The following is a 27352-nucleotide window of genomic DNA, read 5'->3' as shown; positions in this document are numbered from 1 at the left end:
TACCCAACTCTGCCCTCCAGCAGGCTGTGAGCACCACACGCAGACATGGGCCTGCAGGAGGTGCTCGGCAAATGTCCAAGGAATCAATGAATGCCCATTTTACAGATGATGAAAGGGAGGCCCTGAGAGAGTCAGTTACTTACCCGAGGTCTCACTGCAGGGCCAGAGGTTGCAGGGCTGGCAAGGGCTGCTGCTTCTATCATGTGCCCCACACAGAACCAGGCCCTTCCTCTTGGGGCACGCAGTCCTGTGGGGGAGGAGGATGGCAGCGGGGTGGGAGGTGGCAGTCTCCCTGAGTGCACACGCCTGCCTCAGTTTGGCCCCAAATCTTCCTCCAGAAGTCATGTCAAAATGCACTTTCCTGACAGCAGAAAATGGCAGCCGGTCCCCTGAAGGTTTGGCGGGGGGGTAAGTGGGGGTTGAAGGGAGGTTGGGGGGAGGGAGGGGCCACCTGGCGAGGAGGCTGGGGAGGTGTAGGGTAACTGCTTGGGTTTTCCGGCAGCAGGTCCTTCCTAGGTCTCCCTGAGACACAGATCTGGCCTCACACAGCTGGTGGCCCTGGGAGAGGAGAGGGAGGTGTAGGAGAGAGGACAGGGTACAAGGCACAGAGGGCAGAGGCCAGTTTCCTGAGGGCGGGCCTGGCCAGGGCGGCAAGATGGTCAGTGCAAAACGGGCTTCTTTCCTGTGCCAGCTCTTACACTCCATGGAAGCAATCCCCAGTTCACTCAGGTTGTGACAAAAAGAAAGACATTTCACGGAGCTGGGCAGGCACCCTGTAGGAGCGCCAAGTCCAAGGCAGAGGGAAACGTAGCTTTGCTTACATGGCAGGGCCAGATGGCTAGGGAGCCCCTGCTGTGCTCAGGTCCATAGGCCGAGGCCAGCGAAGCCACCTGAGGCCCCGGATCCACCTGCTCGGAATCCACAAGGGCTCGTCCTGGGTTTGCTGCTCCTTCTCCACTTGTGTGCTTGGAATTCAAAAGAAACAGACTCCTGTGGGGATTGGTTTCTTACCTTTTGAAGACTGGGAGAAAAGCAGCAGCCCCGGGAGCGTCTGGGTGAGCGGGGCAGGGTCTGTGGTGGAATCAAGGAGGGTGGGTCCAGGAGAACACGCTGGAAGGTCAGCCCCTCCCCTAGGACAGCACCGGCCGCTCTGTCTGTCTATGGGCAGATCTTGAAAGTGGGGCTGCCGAGCACTCTTCTTAGGCCACACTCCCCTTCTTCTCCCTGGAGGACAGGGCGTCAGTGGAAAGCACCAGCGAGGCAGAGCAAAGGCATGGACTTTGGTGTCTCAGAGAACTGAGTTCAAGTCCAGATTCAGCCACTTACTAGATGCTTAACCTCTGGCAAGTTATTTAACCTTGCACAGCCTTAGTTTCCTCATCTCTGAAATGGGGAAAATAATAATGTCTCGCTCATAAGGTACTTGTGAGAATGAAATAGATTAGTGTAGACAACATTTTTGGCCTTGCAGCAAGGCCTAAAAAAAATGGTGTTCAGTAAAGCAGCTATGAGCACAAGAGCCTCTGAAGGTGGGAGCGAGGCTATGAAGACGGTGGGAGTCCCCTGGGCAGGGGATTCAAATTTAAAGATGAGAATGTTCTTTCATGAATTCTAACAAATAGACAACACTTTTGCATGGTATTAATAATAGGGTGGTTTGTGGGAAAAATATGCCTGATGTGTGTGTGTGTGTATATATGTGTATCAGGCTAATAAGCCAAGCCCTTGTTCTTAATGCATGTACTTATGAATCTTCCTCTGGTAATAATGAGACTAAGCCTAATTGTAATTAATGCCTAAGAGATGCCTCCTGAAAACTGCCTTGTTACTGGAGCGTAGACTCTCTCTAAGCCAAATACTGCAAATAAACTCACTACCTTCCTCCCACCGTGGGACATGACTTCTAGGGATGAGCCTCCCAAGTTTAATCAGCGATGCATTCGGAGAAAGACCTTGATCAATGGGGGAAATAATAAATAAAATGGAGTTTTCATGACTAAGAGATTTCAAAGTGAGTTGGAAAGTCATTCCAGAGGTTGCACTTAGGCAGGTCTCAGCCAGACGTAAACAAAGCCTCAAACAGAAGTGCTCCTGAGAGCCCTTTGGATGCCTGGACACCAGAGGCAAGCCACACGGCCACATGACATCAACACTCCCTCAGCAGGCTCTACCTGGGAATATATGAAAAGCTTTTTCCCAAATAACATAGTCATACACATTTATAAATCCCCTCATCATGATTCGTCTACTTCTTTTATTTGAACCTTTAATTCTCAATTTATCTGGTAAGTATATTTCTCAGTGACAAGGTTTTGAGATTGCTCTTATGCTGGTGGAGCACTGAAACCTGAGAGCAAAGAGTACCTTGAACTGCAAGTAAAACAGCTCCATTCCTCTGCCCCACAGTATATACATCTTCTCAGCCTGAAGCAGAGTGGACATCGTCCCAAATCCCTCAAGATTGAGGAATGAACAAAACTAAGGGGGGCGTAACTGCTGACTAAAGTAGATTTACCGTTATTGCAGTTATTATCTTGTGTTAACAGAGTAACTTGTCACATTGATACCAAGAAATACATTTGTTAAAAAAAATTTAAGTGGGGCCAAAACCCAAGCCATCAAGACAAATCATTTTTTAATGCAGGGTTCTAAAAAATTGATACAAACATCTATGAGGAAGGCGCATCTTTCACCATCTTAACTAAAACGGGGTCAGTATCCTTGACTTTCCCTCTCCCCTCAGGCTCCAATATGCGGGTGCAGCTCTTGTAGCTGGTCCCAGTGAGCAGTAAAGCGACTGCACAGGCTGGGTGCTCACCCACGGCCCTACTGCCTGGAAACACCCGGAGGAAGTATGTGGAGGAGAAGAGAGGATGAAGCACATGCAAAAAGGGAGAGAAGGCGGTCGAGTCTGTTGTAGTGGAAAATCAAATCCCCTCATTGTTCTGTGACGCGTACTTGCCAACGGGACTGCACCAGATGGGAGCTCAGGGTCCTTGGGGTCTGTGACTGTGGGGGACCAGGCCCCTCTGGTCTCAGACCAGGAGAGAAGGGACTCCCGCCTTGGTCGCTGAGCAGGTGCCAGTGCCCCCGACGACCCAAACCAAGGTCATGCTGTCCAAGGACAAGGGGCTCCGTTCATCCCTCTCCTGTCATCAAGCCAGTGTTCTGAGTGATGTAGGGCTCCTGCTCGGATGTGCTGCCTGCTGCTTAAATGACGAACCTGCTTGGTTTTATGTCCCGAGTGCTGAGTCTTTGAACTCGTGGCAGATCGGCTCCAGGCTGGGATGGATGGATGGATGGTGTCTCCACATTGACCCCTACCCTTCATCCCAAAGACGGCCTCCCCAAGGCCACCTGAGTAATTCACTCCCCTTCTTCCCAGGCTTTGATTTCCGCTCCTCCCCCTCCTGCCGACAGAGCCTAAAACAAGAGACAACCTTCCTTGGCTGAACTGTTATAAATTCCCAGCTTAGCAGATTTCAGGCTGATTGCCTTTGCTCAGTTGTCTCCTGTAAATGAGGCTCCTCACCTCCCACATGACAGATGGCCCCATGCTCTGGACATACATTTTAGCTAAGTGGAAGCACCACCACCAACTATTTAACAAGACTGTTTCGGCGCCAACTCCTTTGGCTGGCACTGTCCCTGGGTTGATAATTTTTAATCAATAAAAATTGTCAGTGAGAGCCAGTAACTCCCCACTCATATTGAATGACGGAGTATGTATCTTGGCTTTGAGCACCGAGGGCCCCTTGCCTCCTGAATAAACATAACGTCAAAGGTTATTCTCTGTTCTTCCCGTCAAGCCTAAATTTAGCAAAATTAGGGTATGGATTTTCCTTTATTCTCTGTGATCACAAATGTAATGTCAGATTTTTTTTCCCAGAGAGCTTTTCATCCCACCTCTACTCAGTGTCAAGGTTGTCAGAGCCATAATTTATTCATAATTTTGACCTCCAGGGAGGACAATATCCAAAGGATTGTGGCGTGTTATTGGATGTCAGGATGAAAACTCACTGCTGCGGGTCCCTTTACAATGTTACATTTAATCAGGCCGCACAATCGTGGCAGAGGCAGTGGCTCTATAATTACCACTGAAGGCAACCCCTTCTTATGAGTAATTACACGATATTTATGTATTTCCCAACGTCCTCAACAAGGAAAATGGTCGGAGCCTGCCTGGCTTGCTCTGTAAGGAAGTAGAGCTCTGTGATTCCTGCTCCCCTGCTTTGGTCAGTGCCATGAGCCACAGAGCGACCTGCTGTGGACTGGGCCACAGCATTGTTGTCGCCCCCTCCCCAGGCCACTCTGAGATCTGGCTTTCCTAGAAGGGCCCACAGTGCTGCTTCTTTACCCAGAATGTCAAGGCTCAAGCAATCCCTGAAGCATAATGATTTTCTGAGAACTGTGTGGAGAGGCAGAGGAGGGCCTGAGGAACAATTAATCAATGCTAAATAATAACAATAGTTATTCTCCAATTCATGGACAGAATAAATCCTTCATTCCTGGCCCGTAATAGATACAGTCCAGACGTGCACGGCAGAGCCCGTAGGCTCATTGGAATTCTTGCCAAGCAGCATCTTGCATGTCTTCCAGAGGGTTCTATTTTCCTGGTCATTTTAAATGGCTTGGAAGAGGCTTTGGTAAACCCCACTTTATTTTGATTTGTTTGTCCCCATTCCCCTTGAGGCAGCCTGGGGATAAGGTCCTGGGCTAATTCAAGCAGTGAGTGAGAGATCAGCCTAAAGATGTTAGAACCAGACTGCCCTCAGTTTATAAACTGGTCTTATCACTTCCCTGCTAAATAACCTTAATTGTGCGGCTTAACCTCTCTGAGCCTCAGTTTCCTCATCTGCAAAATGAGGTCAGCGATCATGCCAACTGCATTCAGCTGTGGAGAATATTGTGTAAGATACTGAATATGAATTGGAATAGAGAATGTTTTATTTTCTTTAGAGCTGGTATAAGGGAGAGCCTCTGATGTGGAAAGAATTCCTTGATTAGCCCACTTGGGGTTGAGCCTCTAGGGCCTGGGTATCGACCACACCGAGGCTTCAGAGGAAGGCCGATGCTGCTCTGTAAAGTAGAGGGAGGGGGTTGGGAACTGGGGTGAAGTGTGTGTGTGGGGGGCAGGGAATTCACAGGTGGGGGTGGGAGGAAGGAAGGGCAAATGAAATGGGAGATGACGTGCAAAGCACCCTGCCAAGTAACCGTTCCCCCAAATCTTCCGAGAGTCTAAAACACTTAAGAAATGTTTGGTGAGGCAGGGCTCTTCCTGGAGCCTGGAAGAGGAAGGAGCCGTGCATCCAGGCTACCCCAGGGCCTAGGGACAGCAGGGGACAATGAAGGGCTGGACAGAGTGGAGCCTGTGGCTCTTACAGAGGCTGCAGAGTCTTCTGGGAGGAGTTGGGCTTCAAAAGGTGAAGGGGATCAAGGAAATTTCACACTCAGTGCAAGGGACAGGGCCAGCACAGTGCTTGGCTTTTGGTAAAATGCACAGTAAATGGTTGCTTTGATCGATGTTATCATTCTCAGCCTGGATGAGCTGGCACATGAGGCTAACTTTCTAACTTTGAGAAAAAATTAGAACTATGAATAGTGCCTGAAAGGCAGGCCATTGAGAAATGGATCCAATCAAGAATTTTTACCAATGGTTTTGTAGTGCTTTAAATGCCTTCTCTACATATCAGCATAAACCATTTGTATTGTGAGTTTATTTTTAAATTCAAAGGCAGGCACTATAGCTTCTGGAACCTCGAGGAGGGAGACACCACCCTCCCTGCTGGCCGTGCATCTTGGGAACACGGCGAGGGGCATGCCCACGCGTCCCTCTGCTTGCAAGGCTGTCCCCTCTTCTCTGCAGGTGTGAACACCGCCTAGCCTTCCAGGTCCCTCTCGGACGCCTCTTCTCCATCAAGACCTCCTGGCCCTCCCAGCAGAGCGTAGCGCTTGACTCTGCCCATCGCAGCGCCTGCGCCCTCACTGCGGCCCTGGCCGTGTTCTCCCTGGCACAGTGGTCCCGCATCCATGCGGATGTGCCCAGAACTTTTGCAGATGCCCAGATCACAAATTCCATTCATCGTTACAGATCACTGCTTCCTCAAAAAGTTTCTTTTGTATTAAAGAAGTATCATCACTTCCTTTTCACTTCCGTCACCTGTACAAGGACTTACTTTCTTATGGAAACCATTTTTGTTTTCTCAAAGCATCCCAGTTTTCACCTGCTCACTTGTTACTGCATTGACTAGAGCTATCCAGCAGACCTTTCTGCAATGATGGAAATGTATGCTATCCACACTGCCCAATACTGTAGCACGATGCAACTGTGTCTTTGAAATGTGGCTATGGTGATTGAAGAACTGAATTGTAGTTGCATTTCATTTTAGTTGACTAATTTTAAATTTAAATAGCCACGTGTGGCTGGTGCCCTACCATTTTAGACAATGCAGGCAGACACTGACAAGGAGAAAACCACGCAGTAGCTAAGGGACATGGCTCCTGGCTAAGGAACCTAATTTTGCACTCACATCCTTGAATGTGTATGACTCAAATACATACTTTAGTAAATTTCCACTTATGCCCCAGAAAGGAGAAAGCAGGAGTTAAAAATTTTGGCATGCTAAAGGTCAACCATTTTTTAAAATTTTATCTTCACCACCATTGCTCCAGCTAAGGACATTTAAAAAATTTCTCTAGCACCCACTCTCCACAGTGCTTAGCATAGCGTCTTGCAAAGAATATGTCTGTGATAAATATTGCAGGGGGAAATGAAACTAAGCTGTGCTTTCGCGAGTAGATGCTACTGTGAGCTCTGTTTTTAAAAACATGTCCCGTGCTGCATGGGAGAGGATACCAGGAGATTGGAAACAATCATTCAGCAAGCATTGACCAAAGGCACCTTCTTTTGCACAGTGTTCACAGTGTAGGAGGGGACTCTAAGTTTATTTCTTTTCTCCTTTCCAGCACAGCAGTTCTGGAAGCTTCCCCGAGGGCCCCTGGGTGGCTTTACCAACTGGACTTTAAGGGTGCGGTGACAGTGATAGTCCCTGGAGCTCCTCCTGCTGGTAGGTGAGGATTCTTTGGGCTACACTGTGGCTTGGAGGGCAGAGAGAGGTTGAGGCCAGGAAGAACTCACCAAGCCTGCAATGGCCAAGAGCCACCAAAGAAAGTGTCTGGACTGGGCTTCTTCACATTTCACAGCAGTGTGGGGAGCAGTGGACCTGGAGCCAGACCCTGAGTTTCCGGCCCAGCTGTAGCACTTGCTTTGGTCAGGCCATAAGTCTCTCCTCTGTAGAGGGGGATTTTCCCTTCATTTGTGGTGTTTAGGCTTAATCCCCCCAACTAGAGGGAGACCTCTGGAGAGAAGATCCCTGCCCACCTGCCCCAGGTGTTCGGCGTGTCTTTGGTGGTTTTTGCACAAATCCCCAACAGCACACCAGCCATGTCTGTTTCACTTAATATTGTAAACCACAAAAATTAGCCCCAGTGAGACTCTCATCAGCCAGCCCCAAAATGCCCATGCAGATGGGGTCAGCCCTTGGCTGGCCCATCCTTGGTGTTCAGTACTTGTTTACTGAGTGAGTGAATAGTAGGTTAAATGAAGGCCACACACCAAACTACCCCAGGTCTGTCCCTCCCAGTCCCTCGCTCTGGGGATGGGGGTGGTGCCATGGGGAGCTGTCAGTCCTGGATGGCTCTCGTCCTCTGTACTTCACATGGAGACGGGGGAGTCGTTCTGTGGGACAAGCCTGGAGGAGGAACTTGGCCACTGGCCTCTGCTGTTGGCCTTGCAGCTCTCAGGCCACCATTTTCCATCTGCTCAGAGCAGGAGCGTGGATGAGGAGGGATGGTCCAGGCTGGGGCAGAGAGCGGTGGCCTGGCAAAGTTGCCTCAGGGAAGAGATGCAATTTGGTGAAATTGGGCTGCTCTGGGATGCTGCAGCTAGAGGATGTCAGAGTATTTCCAAGGAGCTCCAAGTTGAAAAGGACCAACCACATGAAATGAGGTCAGCGTGGTGACTAAGATCAGAAAATCATCGGCACAGACAAGGAAATAGCAGACAGTCTCCTCTTTACAGGAGGCTCCCCCTTCCCTTCCTTTCTCTCTCTCTCCCTTCTTACAGCAAAACAGGCAAACATTTTCATGTCTTCATCCTGGGGCCCTGTGCTCACTTGGAAATACGTTTCGATCAAATCCAAGCAGGTCTGCCTCATTAGGTTTTTTCTGTTCATCCTTGTCAAGATTTCCCATTGGCCACTGTGGCATTCTTTCCTTGGTTGGCGATCTCGGGGGAGAGGGGGCAGTGGTAAGGAGGCCTCTGCTGAGAAAGGAAAGGCTTAACAAGGAGTTGCTGGCCCCCCAGCATTGTCATCGGCCCCCTGCAGCCCCCCCCCAGAACGGGCACATTTAATTTAACAAGAGCGACAGGCCCTTGCAAGTCCTGTTTCCCCCACCCCCATCCACGTACCTCCCTGGCCTCTGTGGAGAAGGGGGGTGGGGGGACTGTCCTCCTTGGACTGAACCTGGAGGTTCATCTCGTGAGCTTGGTGCCCTCTGAGCAGAGCTGTTGACTCCCTCTTCTTTCCCAGGAAAATTTACGATTCCAATTTTTACAATTTACATCTTTCATTTAATATTCCAGCCTTCCTTCCCCAAGGCTTTCAGCGTTGCTTGTGTCAGAAGGAAATACTGATTTCCCAAATCTTTTTTGCATTATTAGTTTCATTTATTATTTTGATGTTTCCTATTTGGTCCACATACATAGCATTTCTCTGAGATCCAGGAAGCAACTGACAACGAGCTGGGAGCCATCCTCTCTCAGCAATCAGAAGCTAAGATGCTGTCAGAGGTTCTCTAGGGAAAGTGTTTCTAGCTTGTACATTTAAAATTAGCCCCAATTAACCCCTCCTCACCAGTCCATAAAATGTCCGCGCTGATACGGTTGAAACTTCTATTCCGAATTCTTATCTGTTTCTGACAATGAAGAGTTGAAGAGAACAAAAGGTGAAGTTTTAATTTCTTGGAGAGCTGAAGTGCCTTTTGTCCACACCCTTTTATCTTTTGGAGATATTGGAAGGCTGAAAAGACTGGACTATAAAAATCTTGTAATTGTTTTAAAGTAGAAAGGCAAACTGATTTTACTTTGTCTTTGAAAATTGTGGTGTTTCTTATTAAGTAAATGTAGACCAGCAACATTGCAAGAGAGCCTTGTTGCAAGGTTGTGCTTGGGGGAAATAATCGTAGATGTCCCATGTTGCTTTCAGAATGAGCAAAGCTGTTTGACAAAGTCTGGTGTTTATTTAGCAGACAAATTTTGAGTTCTTTTGTAAGTAATTTCTCATTTGGTTTTTAAGGAGCAAGAGTGTGCATTTAAAAAAAATTTTTTTTTGAGTGTGCGTTTTGATCTGTGTGATAGGGAATTGCTGAGAGCACAAGATTTGGTGATTTAGGCCAAAAAACCGCTTCTTTGTGGACGTCAAAAGACCCAGAAGAGTCACACCAATTCTGGGAATAGTTGGTGGATTGTAAGCTATTTGCTGGGAGGACTTGTCTGCTCATCCTTACATCCTCTGCAGTAATGCCTTATCCTCCTGGGCCTTGTATACAGGATCTGCCCAAAGTTGGTTGAATCTGATCACTCCATTTCCCTTCACCTGTGTAAGGGCTTACGGGGTGTCAGTCAGCAGAAGCAGCATGGCGGGCCTGAGGGCACTGGACCCTCCTGAGTTGGGGACAGATCTGTGACAGGTAGCCTTTGTGCCCTTCGTCTGCTGCGAGCCCTTCTCTAAATTAGACTCGTCCTCTTTGGCTGTGAAGTGTTTGTAAAGCCCCCAAAGAGAGGCGTAGGTTAAATGGTAGCCCCTGGTTTATTTTTGAGTCCTTCACGCATTCATTTTCCATGGGGTCAGCCCGCATACCGCATGACTGAAAGGGGGCAGATTTCCAGGCACCCCAGGGGATTTGGATTACGTGAACAAATACAGTTATATGAAAATCCAGCCAAAGGAAAAGCTCCTTTTTATGAGTCGACACCGTCAAAGCACTTCTCCAACCCATCATCTCACTCTTGTATCCCTTCGCCAGTTAAAAACAGCTCACTTTCTATTTCACACCAGCTCCTTTCAGAGAGCTTCTCTGAAGTTAAAATATTTTTGTCTATTGCCTGAGTGAAAAAAATAAAACTTTGCCCATAACGAGGACTGGTCTCACTGAAAATCTGGCTAAATTGTGGTCAGACAAGTTGACGAAGACGACTTGATGCAAACTGGACCAACCTTCGGTGTGTTTATTTCTTAGAGGTCATAGTCAATTAAGAGCAGTAAAAAAGAGAGAGGAACATTTAAAAATGTCTATCTTTTTGAAAAATGCTGTGTGCTGCTCCCATGCAGGCTGAGACTTGGCAACATGGTCTGATGTCCGCTTTGCAGCCCCAGATGAAGAGGAAGTCTCCAGAACGGGACTTAGAGAACGTAATACTATTAGCACCTGGCCTGCTGTGGGGTCCCTCAGTCATTTTTTCAATTAAAAAAGGCCTGATGCTCTATTAACCTCTTGTCTGCTGCTCCATCCCTCATGCTGTGGTTGCTCTGAGATGGTGAGCCATGTATTTAAAAAAGGTATATATTACTGTAAGCCACCTCCACGTTCTCTGTCATTAGAAAGATGAAGTATCATTTTTTTCATTAAAAATATGAGACAGGTGGTCACACTCACAATGGCCAGGCCTGCCTGGAATCTCTCTGTTACAGGAGATGAGGGGTGACTCCCACCCTCAAAGTCCTGTGCTGGGAAGCTCACCTGAACCCTCTCGGTCAGGGAAGAGTCCTGTGCTCCAGAGGTGAGACAGAGGCCTACTGACATTTTTTTATCCTGACATCTGCTCTTAGGTGAAACACTGGCCTCAACTTACTAGACCCCTGAGAAGTAAATAAAATTGCACCCTTCTCATCATCTGCTGCCACACAGAAAATCCCACAGCTTTCCGAGTCTCCTTCCTGTCTGTGCTCACCTCTTCCTCACCACCAGGACCTTTGGGTCAGGTTCTCAAGGTAAGTATTGACTCAGGAGATAAGCAGGGCCAGGTGTCTGGTGCCCAGCCACTGTTGTTATCTCTGTGGCTTTAGGTGACAGCCATCGGAGTCAGTGTCCCGGCGTCAAGTTGCTGGAGCAGACGAGAAGTGCCTTTCTTTTCCCATCCTAAACCTAATAAAGGGGGGAAGCTCTAAGACCACTGGCTCATTGGGATTTGGAACAGGGGTAGGTTGGCTATTGTTGATTTGGCTATTGTTGATTTGGAACAGGGGTAGGTTGGACCATGCTTCTTGGTCAAATCCCTGCTGGGCTGCACCTGCTGGATGTCCAGGGAACCCCCACATGGGCAGGACTGGTTCTAGTGCAGCAAAGTGAAAGCTTCTGCTCCAGCGTCCCTAGGCCCTCCTGCTTTGACCAAGTCTCTAATCTCATGGTCCGCCTAATCCCTCCAACTATCTCCATCAAAACCAACTCACAGGCAAGAAGGTAGCAGACTCATTCGATTCAGCCCATACTTCTGGCCCGTGCTGCTCAGCACCATGAGGAGTTCATGACTTCTGGTCTCCCTCGCGGATACTGTGAAGTGATTCTTTTATTCATCTCAACTTGGATGCCGTGCCTGAGCCACTCATTAGCTTCCCCAAACCCTGCTCTCCCTCCCCAGGAAATGAGAAACTTGCCATCCTCTGGCTTCCCTGTGCCAGACATGGGGGGAGGCAGTCAGGTGCAGCTCCCAATTCCAGCTCTGCTAAACACTAGCTCTCTGTTCTCCAGAAAGCAACCTGACTTCTCTGAGGTCCACTTTCTCACTGGTTAAGTTGGAATATAACAGAATTCACCTCATAGGGTAATTGCAAGCTTTAAATGAGAGTACAATGTAAGTGCTTAGCGTGCTTCTGGTACATAGGTAAGTGCTCAACAAATACTAGCCACTCTTTTTATCAGTCCCTATCACACACTTACCTCTTTAACCCTGATGAGGACCTTTTGAAGTAGGCAGTTTATCCAAGTTTTATTGATGAGGAAATTAAGGCTCTGGGAGATGAAGTAGCATGCCCCAGATCTCCCAGTGCATAAGCTATGGAGCTGGTACTCACGCACAGGTTAGTGGCTTCCAAAATGTATCTTCTTTCTACTGTAGCCTGAAGCCCTATGTGTTCCCCTTCTCGTTTGCTCTAGACTCCTTGGTGATGGTCTTATCTGTGAAAAATGAAGGCCCTCCTTACCCAGGCATCCACTTTACTTCCTCAGCGCTTCCCATTCTTCCTCCAAACTCTTCATGGTCTTCAATCACATCTCTTCTTCATTCAAAAACTGTTAACCAAAAAAAAAAAAAACCTGTTAACCATTATGCTTTTTTCTTCTATCTCCCACTCCCCCCAGCTTCCTTCAGGAGTGTGCTGCAAGAACATCGTCAACCTCTTCTTCTCTTTTGGCTCCTTCCCTTCAAATACAGCCTCCTCTATTAAAAACAACAACAGCGACAGCAGTGGATAATGCCCAGCTTCCCATCCTTTAAAGCAGGGGTTCTTAAAGAGGGGCTTGTGAGCTTGAGTTGAAATTCAAAAAACACTACTCTTGTGGGGACAGGTTGGTGTGCAGGTGATCTATTTATTAAATAATACACAGTCTCGTGTGGACTTAGTAAAGGGTCCATAGTTTTCACCTGACTGGTAAAGGGGCCTATGGATTAAAAAGGTTAAGAACACCTGCTTTAAAAGAACAGTTCTGGCTTGCTCTCTATTTGGTTCCACTGAGAACCTCCAGGGCCCCACAGAGGTCAGCCACGTAGGCATCTACCCTTGGTTGGCCTTTCTTCATTCCCCGTCTCACTCTCCCCTCTCCTTCCCTCTGCTTCCTGGCATCACCTCCCAACTAAACTACCTGCACCCAAGTCTGTGTCTCAGGTTCTTCTTTGGGGGAACCCAAACTAAAATAACTCCCAAGACTAAGATTTCAAGGCCAGACTCACTTCAGATCTCCAGACTTGTAGCATCGATAGACCTGGCTCATCTCAAGATCATCATGACCCTAGCTGAATCCATTATATTGATTTCTGCCTCTTTATCTACATCAATTCCTTCCCTGCATTCTGGATCACTTTGTGCCAGCACTGTCCATTCAAGTCCCCATGCTAGAAATCCCAGAGTACATTTCTCTTTTGACTTCACCAAGTCTTTTAACTCTTTTAACACTGAGGCTTTTCAACAAGTCTTTTAACTTTGAAATGATTCTCACATCTGTCCCTTGGACTTTTGAGAAATTGATGAAAAATCCTCAACTCACCAGAGGTCCTTTCTTCCCCAGCAAGGAAATTATGCAAGCCTTCCTCTTGCATTCCCAAAACAAAAGTGGCATGTAGGCTTTATAGGTACAAAATGCTGTTAGAAGATCAGAAAACTGCTCTATCTCTCCAGGTATGTATGCTCTGGCCGAGATATTTTCTTCCCTCTTCATGAGAAGTGGCTCCTTGGTCAATCACTAAAACCATAGGACAGCAACTAAAGAGAAAATGACAATTAAATGCAGTACATGATCCTGGACTTGATCTAATAAAGGAGGAGACAAGGCTTGAAATGACTTATTGGAGCATGTGAAAAAAGTTGGAATATAGAATGATGGCTTTATATCAATGTTTAATTTCTTAAACTTGATAACTATAGTTTAAGTGGTTGTAGAAGTGAAAATCCTTATTCTTAGGATATGTACATGGAAGTATTATGTATTCAAGGAGCATGATATATGCAGCTACTCTCAAGTGTTTAGAAAATTGACAGCTGAATAGACAGGTAAATAGATAGAATGATCCAACAAATGTAGTAAAGGTTAAAATTGGTTGATCTGAGTATCTGACGGAGAGTGGTATGTTGGAGCTCTTGGTATGGGTTTTGTATTATTTTTACAACTATCCTGTAAGTGTGGAATTATTTCAAAATAAAATGTTTAAAAAAAATACAAAATATAACATTAAAATATCAGTGGAGTTATGGCTTAGTTTAATGTGCTTTGTCTTTGAAATGCCAGCCAATTGAAGAAATCATTGTAGCATGATAAATAAAGACTATAGCCAGTTGGATAATTTTTGCTGCTTTAAACATCACAAGTGGAATCTGGACCCTTTTTATCAGCTCTGGGGTCCAGGCAGGGGCTTAGGTGGAGGTGATAAATAAGTGCATGCTCCACATGCTCCGAAGCTTGAACTGCAAAGGCCCTCTGGTCAAGAAGCCTCTCTTCAAACGGCACCATCAAAGCATGACACCATTTCCCCAGCAGGCTGCAATTCTCTAGACCAATTCTCTTGACCCCAGTGTCCTTCTGAGACAATATTCTTCCCTCCCCCAGGAACTGCGATTGGGATTTAGAGAGGCTGGTTTACTGAGTTGCCAGCACTGACCCCAATGAAACACTGCGAACCCATGCAGGTGGACTGGAGCTCTGTGGATGCCACAACCATTCTGAGGCAGTGATCAGTGACTGGCACTCATGGACATCATAAAAGCCAGGAGAAAGGTGCAGAGAGAACCACAAGTGACCACCTTGAGACCCCAAAGAGGGGCAGATTCGAGTTGCTGGACAAAGAACAATGTTTGATGAACATTCTTACACACGCACATCTTTCTACATCTATGATCATTTCTTTAGGGTGAGTTTCTGCAAGTGGAGTTTCTGGGTCAAAGAATATTCATGTGTTATAGATTTTGATATATGTTGATATGTTGCCAAGAGATCCTTGAAAAAATTTGTATTATTTTGACTCCTAGGTAGAGTAAGTGCCTCTGTGCCTGAATACTCCCCCAGAAAGAATCTTTTAAAGAAAAAATGGGGGCAATTTGAATGGTATACATATATATCTCACAGGAAAGGAAATAGAAATGGCTAATTAATATATAAAGAGATGCCCAAACTCCCTTGTAATAAGAGGCAAGCAAATGAAAACCACCTTGAGATATCACTTTTCATACATCTATTTGGTATATTCCAAAAACTTGATAACATGCTCTTTTGGCAACGCTGTGAAGAAATCGGCATGCTTATACGTTTTGGGTGGGTGTATAAATTGATAAAGTTCTTGTTCAGGGCAATTTGGCAGCATCTTTCAGAATTAAAAATGTGTGTAACCTTGGTCTCAGTAATTTCACTTCTTGGAATTCATTCTACAAATACCCTGGCACAGCTGAGAAATGATGCATGTTCAAGGTTATTCACTGCAGTTTGTAAGAGTAAAAGATTGGAGACCATTTAAATAAATTACTGTACATCTATATAATGAAAACCTATTTAATGGTAAATAGGGATGCAGTTCTTCATACACACACATGAAAAGGTCTATAATATACATTGTTAAGAAGGAAAAGCAAGGTGTGAAACAGAATATATAGAATGCTATATTTTATTTAAAAGGGAGGAAAATTAATAATGCATACTGCTATTTGTTTGTCTATATGAAAATAAATTCTGAAAGAAGACCTATGACATTTATGATCAGGATTGTTTGGGGCATGGTAGGGTCTAGGGGGATGGGAACCACGTAAATATATTTACTATCCAAAAAATAAAATGAAAACTGCAAAAACATTCCTTTGGCCTCTTTAAAATTTTAGTTTGCCTTGAGAATATTTAATGAGTTTGAACATTTTTTTATAAGTCATTTGTATTTCTTCTTTGAGAATTATACTCTTCATATCATTTGTCAATTTTTTTTCTCAATTGAGGCTTCTTTTATTATTATTATTACTTTTAAGATTTTTATTTATTTATTTATTTACTTCTCTCCCCTCCCCCCCCGCCCCACCCTGGTTGTCTGTTCTCTGTGTCTATTTGCTGCATCTTCGTCAGCTTCTGTTGTTGTCAGCAGCACAGGAATCTGTGTTTCTTTTTGTTGCGTTATCTTGTTGTGTCAGCTCTCCGTGTGTGCAGCACCATTCTTGGGCAGGCTGCACTTTCTTTCGTGCTAGGCGGCTCTCCTTACAGGGCGCACTCCTTGCGCATGGGGCTCCCCTACGCGGGGGACACCCCTGAGTGACAGGGCACTCCTTGAGCGCATCAGCACTGTGCATGGGCCAGCTCCACGCAGGTCAAAGAGGCCCGGGGTTTGAACCATGGACCTCCCATGTGGTAGACGGATGCCCTAACCACTGGGCCAAGTCTGCTTCCCTTTTTATTATTAATTGTAAGTTCTCCCTATATGTAAAGAACACAAACCTCCATTCTCTTATACGCTTCAAGTATTTCCACAGTTTGCTGTGTAGCATTTAAATTTTGTTAATGGTATTTGATTCAATATATAGATGTTTTAAATTTGTATGGAGTTGAATCTATCTGTTCTTTGTTGAAGCTCTCAGTTCTTTCATTTGTAAGCCCTCTTTTTGCAAATATGCTTAGAAAGACTTTCCCTATCTGAGATAAAATATTCACCAATATTTTCTACTAGTTCTTTTAGAATTATTTTCATGTAAATCCTTAATCCATTTGGAATTTATTTTTATGTATGAAGTCAGAATAGAGCTTTTCTTTTTCTTTTTTGCAAATGGCTGGCCGGTTGTGCCCAAACTATTGACTGAGCCATCCTGTGCCCACTAACTTAAAGTGCTACCTTTATCCTAGAGTCAGGTTTTTAACCTCTGGGCTTTCTATTTTGTTCTTCCATTGACCTCTCTGCCTGGGCCTGCATCAGATCAACCTGGCACTATTTGTGAAACCACAACATTCTTCTGAGCTCTGAGCTTGTGCTCCCCAATGGCCTTCGTATACACAGACCCTGGGCACAAACTGAGATCCCTTTCCCGAATCCCTCTGACAGGCCCTATCCTCTGCTCTTGAATGGATGGGTTTCCTTGCCCTTCACACACAGTGCATCTGAAGGGTATATTCTCTCTCCTCACAGGAGTGCAAGCTCTTCAAGTGCATGAATTTAAAGTTTTTAGTGCCATGTTTTCTATTTTTTTACACCTCTTTCATGTGCTTGCTGCTCAGCTGGACACATGGTTTCAGCAATCAACTGTGGAATAATGAGAAAACACTAAATTCTGGTTTGTCCATTCAATCGAATTTTTGTGTTATCTTGGAAAAGTCGCTGATTCACTCTGACCCTCAGGATCTTTACCTGCGAAATGGAGATAATAACCTTAACCTCGTAAAGTGAATGTGAAAAAGAAATTAGGTAATACTCTTAAGGCTTCCAGAACCTGGGACGTCACAGGGCCCCAAAAAGTCTCATTTAGTCATTCATTCAAGGTTCTTGTTCATAAAATATATATGAGTGTTTGGATGGATTCCTTCTTGTCTCCATCATCAGGAACTTGGCCATCCTTGAATTACACTCTCCCATAATGCCTTTGTAGGCAAGGGAATAGGCAAGCCTGCCTATGGGTTCCAGATAGCTTAAAATGAGATAAGATCCCAAACCTCCTCAAACTGGAGTATAAATCATTGTGGGTGGTGTGCAAAGCAAAGACAGGATAAAGGATATTGAGTTTAGTGGATAACTGAGGTTCTGATATGTGTATGTTTACATACATATATATTTTTTCATTTATTTTACTTTTCAAACTCTGATGAAAATACACATAACAGAGAAATCATTTTAACCATTTTTAAGTGGAGAATTCTGTGACATTAAGTACCTTTACAATAATGGGTAACTTTTCCAGAATATTTTCATCATCCTAAATTGAAACTCCTACTCATTAAGCCGTAGTCGCCCATTCCCTCTTCCTCCCACTCCTAGTAACCACTGTTCTATTTTCTGTCTCAATGACTTTGCTTATTCTAAGTATTTGATATAAGAGAAATCATACAATATTTGTCTTTTCTAGCTTATTTCACTCAACATGATGTCTTCAAGGTTCATCCATTCTGTTGCATGTATCAGAACTTCATCTTCATTATGGCTGAAAAATATTCCATTGTATATATGTACCATGTTCTCTTTATCTATTCATCCATTGATGGACACTTGGATTACTTCCAACTTTTGGCTATTGTGAATAATGCTGCAACAAATGTTGGTATACAAATATCTGTCCAAGTTCCTCTTTCTGTTCTTTTGGATATATACCTAGGAAAGGAATTGCTGAGTCATGTGGTAATTCTATGGTTAACTTTCTGAAAAATAGCCACTGTTTTCCACAATGACTGCACCATTTTACATTCCCTTCAACAATGTACTAAAGTTTCTTTTTCTCCACATCCTTGTCAACACTTACTAGTTTGTGTTTTTTTCTTAAATAATAGCCATTCTGGGGGTGGGAAGTGGTATCTTACTGTCGTTTGATATATTTTTATAAAATTTTTGTAATTATTTTTCATGTATTTGAATGCATGCAGGGTTTGTTGTTGTTGTTGTTTGTTTGCTTGTTTCCAGAAGTGGCCAGGGAATGCACATTGCAGAGATCCAGAGTGAGAGATAAGGTCTTCGGTTCCCCTTGTTAAGTGCTCTGCTCAATGTTCTCTCTTCCCTCCCCACTCTCTTTCTTCTTGCCATTCTTTTTCTCCCTCCCAGTCTTTATGCTCTCTCCAGAAGATTTGGAGCTGCTATCATGCCTCTGTGGCAGCAACCAGAGCTGCTAAGCTTAGCCAACTGTCAAACTTCATTTGTGTAGGATCTCTCAGTGTGTGGGAGAGGGCGGGTGTATTAGTCAACCAAAGGGTTGCTGATGCAAAGTACTATAAGTCTGTTGGTTTTTACAAAGGGCATTTATTTAGGTTAGAAGCTTACAGTTATAAGGTCCTAAAGAGTCCAAATCAAGGTTACTTCCTCACCAGAGTCTGTTGCCACATGCTGAGGCAAGATGGCGGGTGACCTCTGCCTCGTATCTCTTTCCTTCTTCCTTTTAAGGCCCCATGGGCCCAGCTTCTTCCAATCTCAGCTGTAGGCTGGCAGCTAAAGCTGCTTGAGCCTTCTCCTTTCTGCCATGTGGGAGGACTGAAATGACCAAGTTTTCTCCTTGTCCATCTCTTCTTCTGTGGGTCGTTTTGAGTGAGTGTCTGTTTCTATCAGCCCACCAAGGGGGCGGGGACTCAGCCCCAAGCCATACTCAACTGACATGGGCAAATCAAAGCCCTAATCTTGATTTAATCAAGTAAATGTAAAGCCTTTGAAATTAATACAATCAATAGGTATCACACCCAGAGGAACAGACCAGTTTACAAATAAAATCAGTATCTATTTTTTCGGAATTCACAAATAATACCAAACTGCTATAGTGGGGAAGTGGGAAGAGGCAACTCAGTATCAACTGTGAACGCGCAGGATGGAGAGGAACCCCCTGCCCCCAGGCTGCTGGGAGAGCCTCCTTGACTCCCTGAGGTGGTTTCTGCTCCTCTGGGCTCCTGCTCTGGAATCACTGGTCTTCAGATCTGTTTGTTCACTAGCTAGTAAGCTCTTCAAGGCTATGTATTTACCATTGTTATACCCCCAGCTCCTAGAACAATGCCTGGAACATAGTAAGCACTCAATAATCATTTGCTGCATGAATGAGTGATTGAATGATACTATTTTGGTCAACAGTGAGTTTTCTACAATACCATGCCCCTCACCCCTGTAGTGTGGTAGGGATAAAGATAGGCTGTATCCCTTAAATGGATCAGTCGACTTGTACCTGGGTGTCAGGGATGACTGTGATTTCCCTATCTCCTTTGGGATAAGCACGCTGAAGCATTTCATCCTGGCTCCTGCAGTCTGAGAAGACGTAAGTCCATGTCATCTGGAGTCCCACCCCCACCCCTCATTCCCAGGTGAAGGATCTAGTTCACAACTTACAGAAGGGTTAAAAGTGGCTTTTAGACTCAGACCAAGGGGGTTCAAGTTATGTTTCCACTAACCATATGACTATGGGCAATGACTTTGCTGCTCTTTTCGGTACATTTCAAGTGGGAGGTAGAACCCTTCTCAAAGGGGTAACTTCAGGATTTGGTGAAATAGCATGTAGGAAATGCCTAACACAGTACCAAGCATACAGTAGATGCTCATACACATCAGCAAGTAGTAAGTTACATCAAGTTGTGAATGAACAGCTATGTTGGAGTAAATGAGAAAGAAGGAGAGAGGTCTGAGAGTAGTTTCTGGGCTGTATCTTTGCTGAGTTTGTAAAACACATTGTATTCTTGGTAGTAAAGCATTACTTAGAGGCACTTTAGGTATTGGGGTGGGGGAGAGGTATGGGGCTAAACTGAGGAGAAGTGTTCTTTATCAGCCCCATAATCGTAGCACATGGGTGCTCTGAACTAGGTCAATGAGTGAGAAGATTTCCTGTTCTTTATGTTTTTTTGGATCTTAAAGTTTTGGAGATAGAATGATTTTCATATTGATCACGCAGAACACATTGATTGAACACCTACCGTCTGCCAGGGGGTACAGAGATGAATTAGACACTGTTTCTCTCCCTGAGGAGTTCCCAACCTATTTGCAGAAATAAGGTAAAAACTCAAATAAAGTTAAATTTTAATGCAAGAGTCGAATAACAAACTCAACATCAATTCAACGAGCTTGAAACACCCTCACCTGGGGCCAGGCATACATTTGCCCAGTGAGTGGTGATGATAAGCCCACCACTCTAGGGGGCGGGGGAGAAATCCAGGTGGGGTGGGCTCATGAGGGATGTTGCCTGAGATGAAGAGAACTGAGCTGAATCTTCAAGAAGGGCTGGAATGGGATCCAAAGAAGGAGGGTATTCTAGGGAGAGCAGTAGGGGACCAGAAGCTGCATCCAGGGTTCAGTGAGTAGGTGCATCTAAATAAGAAGGAGGGTGGGGCGAGTCAGGGCCCTAAGGGTGCAGGCCTGGAATGCTGAAATGGGGAGTCCGGCTCTACTTGGAACCATGGGCAGCTTTTGAGCAGGGAAGTGACATGACGAATGTGGCACTTCCAGAACGTCATTTAAGACTGCTCTGGGTGTTCAAGACTTCACTATGGAGTATGATCCCCTAACTGGGGCTCTTCCCGGCACCTCCAACATCACCACAGGCTGGTTCCTGCTCGCTCAAGCCCTAGTTCTGTTTCCTCAGGAGCTGTTTTATAAAATCTTCTGTTGCCAAGAGGTACAGTCTCACTGGGTCCTCACAACAGCCCCAGAGGAGAGTGAGGAGCACGAGCAATTTGCCAAGATGAAGTTAGTGGCATGTCTGGAACCCATACCCAGGTGTCCTGATCCCATGTCCGGGGCATGTACCCTGCCTCACAGCTGCCCCATGGGGGGTTCGCCCTGACGGATTGATTCAAAGAGCTGAAATGAGCTGAAGTCTTTGTCTTTAAGGGCATTTTATGTCATCAGAGTAGAAGCCATCTTTCCAATATTTGCCTTCAAAATGGCTGACAGGCATTTAGGAAATGACTATAGTAAGAAATAATACTTGAAGGTGCTTAAGAAGAGGTTGGATTCAAGCCCCAGCCCACCCCAATACGCTGATGTTTGCCTGTGAACCTGTGTGCAGCTGGAGAAAGGTGCGGGAGCTGGGCAAGCAGCGGTCCACAGAGACGAGAGGGAGAGCCCTGCCTGATGGCCCTGATGGCAGCCAGGGGGATTTACTGCTGGTGCCATGGCCACCAAGGGCTTAGCCCTGGGAACCCCAGAATAAGGCCCAGGAAAAAGCCCGTTTCAAACCCTTCGTGGCTCTTTTTGAGCCAGATCTGGAGATCATCCAAGAAGCTAAATAAGTAAGAAAGCTGGGAGATAGCAACCCAATTTGGCAATTAGCCCACATCGGGCCAGGCAAGATGGATTTTCAACTTCAAGGAAATTGGCAAGGAGAGCAGAGGGAACCCTTACATTTTTCTTTCCTGTTCTGGGTCTCTTTCCAGTGAGTTGAAAAATCTATTTTGCAAAATATATGGGTCCAGAACGAATCCAAACCCAAGGAGAGTTTTTCCCTTTTGATGTATCATCCCCTTTATTTAAAATGATGAGAAAGAGAAAATGTTTTTCAAAGTGACATCATTTATCTTATGATAATCAATGAAACCCTCATAAACTAATATATTAAAGAAAACATTTAAGTTCCCACCAAGTAAAAACGCAAGAGGGGTCTTGGAAGTAACCCCTAGGCTCTGAGGGGAGGTGCGACGGCCTGGTCTTTTTCCCCTTTTTTAGGTCAGTTGCGTTTGGTCCTTTCAATTTTCTGGACCCTCTTTCCTGCCTGCCAGGGTGGCTGAGCGCTAATAAACCACAGCGCTGATTGCTACAGGCTCTGAGCCCACTCGTCCTGTAATAAACGTAAGGAAACCCACTTGACACCCCGCTGCTGGCCCTGACCTCGATTACTGCAGAGCCACTGAGGGCCAGGGCCGGGAGCCTCTGCCCGCTCCCTCGGGGCGCCCTCTTTCCCGGGGAAGCTGGCCGAGCAGGCTTGGCCGTCCTGGAAATCCTCCCCCAGCAGAACGCGGGGCCTGCGGCAAAAGCGGGCGCTGTCTTTTCCCTCCGTTGCTATTCGAGGAACCTGTTGTTTATTCATGATCTCCCGATTTCTCCCGGCAGAGAGGAGGTGTCTGGAGCAGAATTCTTCCCACCTGCACACCGCCAGCGTGAGGAGGAGTCTGCCAGGAGAAGCGCTTCTGGTAATTTTCCATTTTAAAGAGTTTTGGGCCCAGTAGATATGCGTGGATACCCCAAATGCTATGAGAACGCCGCAGTGCAGTAGGTTTGGCCTCCCCTTAAGGTTACACAGGAATTAGAGAGAAATCTAACCTCCCTGCGAGCTGAGGATGGGGGGTGGCCTCGTACTCTTTTTGGAATAAAAAGGCCTCAAGGCAGGTTTAACATCACGTGGGGGCAGAGGGAATTGTCTTCCAGACTGTGATTTGGGGGTACTGCAAAGGCTTCTTGCCACCAATATCTTACCGAAATACCTCACTGCCTGAAGTTCCGCGGTCGCAATTGGGGTCTCTGTTCTGGAGCAACTCCTGGGCGTCTTTTGTTAGAAACAAGTCCACACTGAGTCCCCAGAATCTAAGAGAGAATGACTCCCGGGACGGTTTCCCTCGGAGGCTTGCGGCAGCAGGGACTGTTAGAGGTTCTTGGTACACAATGGAAATTTCTTTTGGCTTCTGTTATTATAATACTCTTAACACATTTCAGGCACCACTCTAAGCCCTTTACATGCATTAACTCATTTACTCCTCTAGAATATAAGTTGAGCAAATTTGTGACAGTTTTGTCACTATTAGAATACAGCAGCTAAGACTTAGTAAGAGCTCAAAAATACCTGTTGAATGAATGAATGAGTCCTCCCAAGAATCCAGTGTGTTTATTACCGTAATGATCCTCACTTTACAGAGAAACCAGATGTATTTGGAAAGATTAAGTAACATTTTCTAAGTCTCCTAGGATGTTTGTTGTAAAGCTGAGGTTCGAACTCAGGTCTACCTGAGGCCAAAGCAGTGCTCTTAACTACCACCTAGTGACTGAAGAGTAGAGAGCTCAGGCAGAGCCTCTGGGAGGGGCTGGAACTAGAAAAGTCTGCATTATTCCATCTCACCCTGTCCCTGTCAAGGGAATCAGAACATCTCTGCCCCACACCATTCCTCTTGAACTTGTTCCAAGCTCATTTGTGGGTTAGACATAGATGAACCTGGTGGGGGAGGCAGCCTTGAAGTTCTGCCCCTAATATGCTTGTCCTATGATAAGCCAGATTGAAATGCTACAGAGTTTCCAACCCCAATGACAATCATTCAACCATCAGCTGAGACTTGTTGGGACGTCTTGTCTTCTGTCTTACAGATCTTTAAGAGTAGAAACAGGGAAGCAGACTTGGCCCAGTGGTTAGGGCGTCCGTCTACCACATGGGAGGTCCGCGGTTCAAACCCCAGGCCTTCTTGACCCGTGTGGAGCTGGCCCTCTCCATGCACAGTGCTGATGCGTGCAAGGAGTGCCCTGCCATGCAGGGGTGTCCCCCGCGTAGGGGAGCCCCGTGTGCAAGGAGCGTGCCCTGTAAGGAGAGCCGCCCAGCGTGAAAGAAAGTGCAGCCTGCCCAAGAATGGTGCCGCACACATGGAGAGCTGACACAACAAGATGACGCAACAAAAAGAAACACAGATTCCTGTGCCACTGACAACAACAGAAGTGGCCAAAGAAGACGCAGCAAATAGACACAGAGAACAGACAACCAGGGCAGGGGGTGGGGGGTAAGGGGAGAGAAATAAATAAATAAATAAATCTTTTATAAAAAAAAAAAAGAGTAGAAACATGCTACATGCTTAAGGAAAAATCATGGTTTCTTAACCATAAACTAGCATGTCATCCACAGTACTGAAGACATAGTCTTTGGGAAGTAGAAAGAAGAATGGCAAGAGGACCTTACAACAAGGCCTCTCAGTGAGCACATCAGGACTGTTTGTTTCAGTTGAATTAATTTATTCTTTAGTTTATTAGTAGGGTATTGTCTTACATTACACAAATTCCTCCCGGGCAACTCCTATTATGGTGTTGAGCTCACAGTGGAGTATTAATACACATGTATTATATAGTAACTAATTTTTAAATATATTTTATTTGTGAAGTTGTGAACTTACAAAACAATCCTGCTCATACAACACCCCTCCACCAACACAATACATTGTGTTGTGGAACATTTGTTACAGATTATGAGATAATATTAGACTATTACCACTAACTATGGTCTATAGCATACATTTGGTATATCTTTTCCATACCCCCCTATTGTTAACACAGTACATCTTTGGCACTGATACAAGAATATTACAGTATTGCTATTGACTATAGTCCACAGGTTACATTAATTGTATTTTTCCCGGGCTTCTCCATATTCTTTCCACCTTATAATAATGACGAACTTTTTTTCTAGTTCATAGTAGGACATTCTTGTATTTGCACTATTAACCACAATTCTCATCCACCTCTAGGTTCACTGTGTTATTCAGTCCCTAGATTATTCTCTAGTTTTCTTTCAGTTGACATTTACATCCCTAGATTACCCTTTTCAGCCACAATCCCATTTATAAACCAGCTGTGTTAGTTCTACTCACTATAATGTGTTACCGTCAAGTCTATCCATTTCCACACTTTTACAGTCAAGTTAATTAAAACTTCTACATCCATTAAGCATCAGTACTCCTTCTCAGCCCTCCTCTTATCTCCTAATAACCTATACTCGAGGTTTTAACTCCATGCATTTATTCTTCAGATTTAGTCCATATTAGTGAGACCATGTAATATTTGTCCTTTTATGTCTGACTTATTTTACTCAGCATAATGTCTTCAAGGTTCATTCATGTTATCATATGTGTCCCAATTTCATTTCTTATTAGTGCAGCATAGTATTCCATCGTATGCATATACCACATTTTGTTTATCCATTAATCAGTTGATGGACACATGGGTTGTTTCCATCTTTTGGCGATTGTGAATAATGCTGCTATGAACATCAGTGTTAAATGTCTGTTCGTGCCACATTTTTTAGTTCTATAGTAAGTAATTTAATTAAAGAAAACTACTTGTGGATCCAAAAAGGAAAAACAACAAACCCTAAAACATGTTTCAACAAGCTAAGAGCTCTTTGAAATCAAGGTCTATGTCTTATTCTTCTTTGTATTCCTGGGCCTAAAACAAGGACTAGCACTAAGTATTAAAAGATGCTCATGTAAAGTTTGTCCAATCTTTGAGGATGAATTCTTTGGTTCAGTGTTGATTCCAAGCATTGTTGTTCTTACACCACTGATGGCGGTGGTTGTGAGGATGGAGTGGGTGGGAGGGAGGGGTGTTAGAAAATGATTAATTGGGTTTGGGGGGACTGGATATAATCTAAGCCTTTACTTTACCTTGCTTTGCCTGTCTCTAAGGGATACCAAAGGCCATCATTGGTTCCAGACTCTTCTGCTCAGTTCTAGGTAGGAAGTGGGGGAAGCCAGCCCCTTTAGAAAGAGCTCAGCTTCTACTCAGTGCCAGCTGATACTTGCCTTGTAAGAATTTCTCCTAGTGCTATCAGATACTTCAGCTTTTAAAGAGAGGTTTAAAATATGCATTTTTTTGGGTGAAATATCCCAGTTTTTATATGTTGGCAACTGTAGCAGAGACTAATTATTCCTAAAAATATATTTTACTCTTCTTTCAGAGTAAAATAGTTTTCAGCTGGGCTATCAGGCCACTGAGAATGATGACTACATTTCCCAGCCTCCCCTGCAGCTAAAAGTCACCCCGTTACTGGATTGCAGTGCCCCTCCCCTTCCTCCTCCTCCTCCCTCTTCTGTGATGGAGAAGGGTGGGGGCAGAAGACCTTAGGAACAAACTGTGTTTTTATTTTTCCCCAGGCTGAAGCTTATGGTTGTTTTCTATGGGGAAATCATGAAGAATCTTTCAGCTTAAGACATAAAAGATCTTGAGACATTTTCTCCTCTGTCAAAGGGGGTTGGATTTCGCTGTGCCTCTGCTGGACATGAGAGCAACAAGGATGGAAAGGGACAGGCGGAGGAGCTCAAGGTGCCATGTGGGGAGATGGACAACATAGGATTACAGATATGCTCAAGGGATCAAGGGCAAGGAGAGACAGAGGACACTTGTCTTGAGGCTCGTGAGGTCCCTGAGCTCTACAAGTGTGCGTGCTCTGTTCAGGAGATATCGTAAAAGAAGCATGCTCAGGGAAGTGGATTTGGCTCAACTGATAGGACATCTGCCTACCACATAGGAGGTCCAGGGTTCAAACCCAGGGCCTCCTGGCCCGTGTAGTCAGTTGGCACACGTGTATGCTGATGCGCGCAAGGAGTACCGTGCCACACAGGGGTGTCCCCCGTGTAGGGGAGCCCCACGCACAAGGATTGCATCCCTCAAGGAGAGCTACCATGTGTGACAAAAGTTCAGCCTGCCCAGGAGTGGCGCTGCACACACAGAGAGCTGATGCAGCAAGATGATGCCACAAAAAAGAGATGCAGTATCTCGGTGCCACTGACAAGAATGCAGATGGACTCAGAAGAACATGCAGTGACACAGAAGAACAAGCAGCAAATGGACACAGAGAGCAGACAACAGGGAGGGGGGTGGAAGGAGAGAGAAACACATAAAAAAATAAATCTTTAAAAAACAAAAAAAGAAGCATGCTCAGGGGCCAAGGAATCCTCTCTCCCTTTAACTAGCTAGGTGGCCAGGCTCCCTTCCTCCCTCCCTCCCTCCCTTCCTTCCTTCCAATTTGTTGAATACCCTTTGGGTTCCAGAGACCACGTTAGGCTGAGGAAAGAGAGATGAGGAGGACAGCCCCTGCTCGAAGGAGCCTAATGCAGAGAACTGGAATTTGAGTGAATAAGTACGAAAGAGTGGTATGGAGAATGCCCAGGGGACACAGAGCAGGGACCCTGTCCTGGACATTTCCCGTTGTCC

The 27352-nt window shown here is 45.4% G+C and overlaps 1 long non-coding RNA gene across 1 annotated transcript; it reads left to right on the top strand.

The window, feature by feature from the left end:
• The first annotated feature begins 14376 nt into the window (after nt 1-14376).
• Nucleotides 14377-27067, top strand: LOC131273694 (uncharacterized). Its single transcript, XR_009180972.2, has 3 exons — nt 14377-14677; nt 22505-22584; nt 26293-27067. It is a non-coding gene; the product is annotated as an uncharacterized lncRNA (long non-coding RNA).
• Nucleotides 27068-27352: the final 285 nt, after the last annotated feature.

The sequence above is a fragment of the Dasypus novemcinctus genome, chromosome 16 (assembly GCF_030445035.2).
Source record: "Dasypus novemcinctus isolate mDasNov1 chromosome 16, mDasNov1.1.hap2, whole genome shotgun sequence".
Lineage (NCBI taxonomy): Eukaryota > Metazoa > Chordata > Mammalia > Cingulata > Dasypodidae > Dasypus > Dasypus novemcinctus.
The sequence above is the reverse complement of the archived record's forward strand: the minus strand, read 5'-3'. Positions and strand labels throughout refer to the sequence as shown.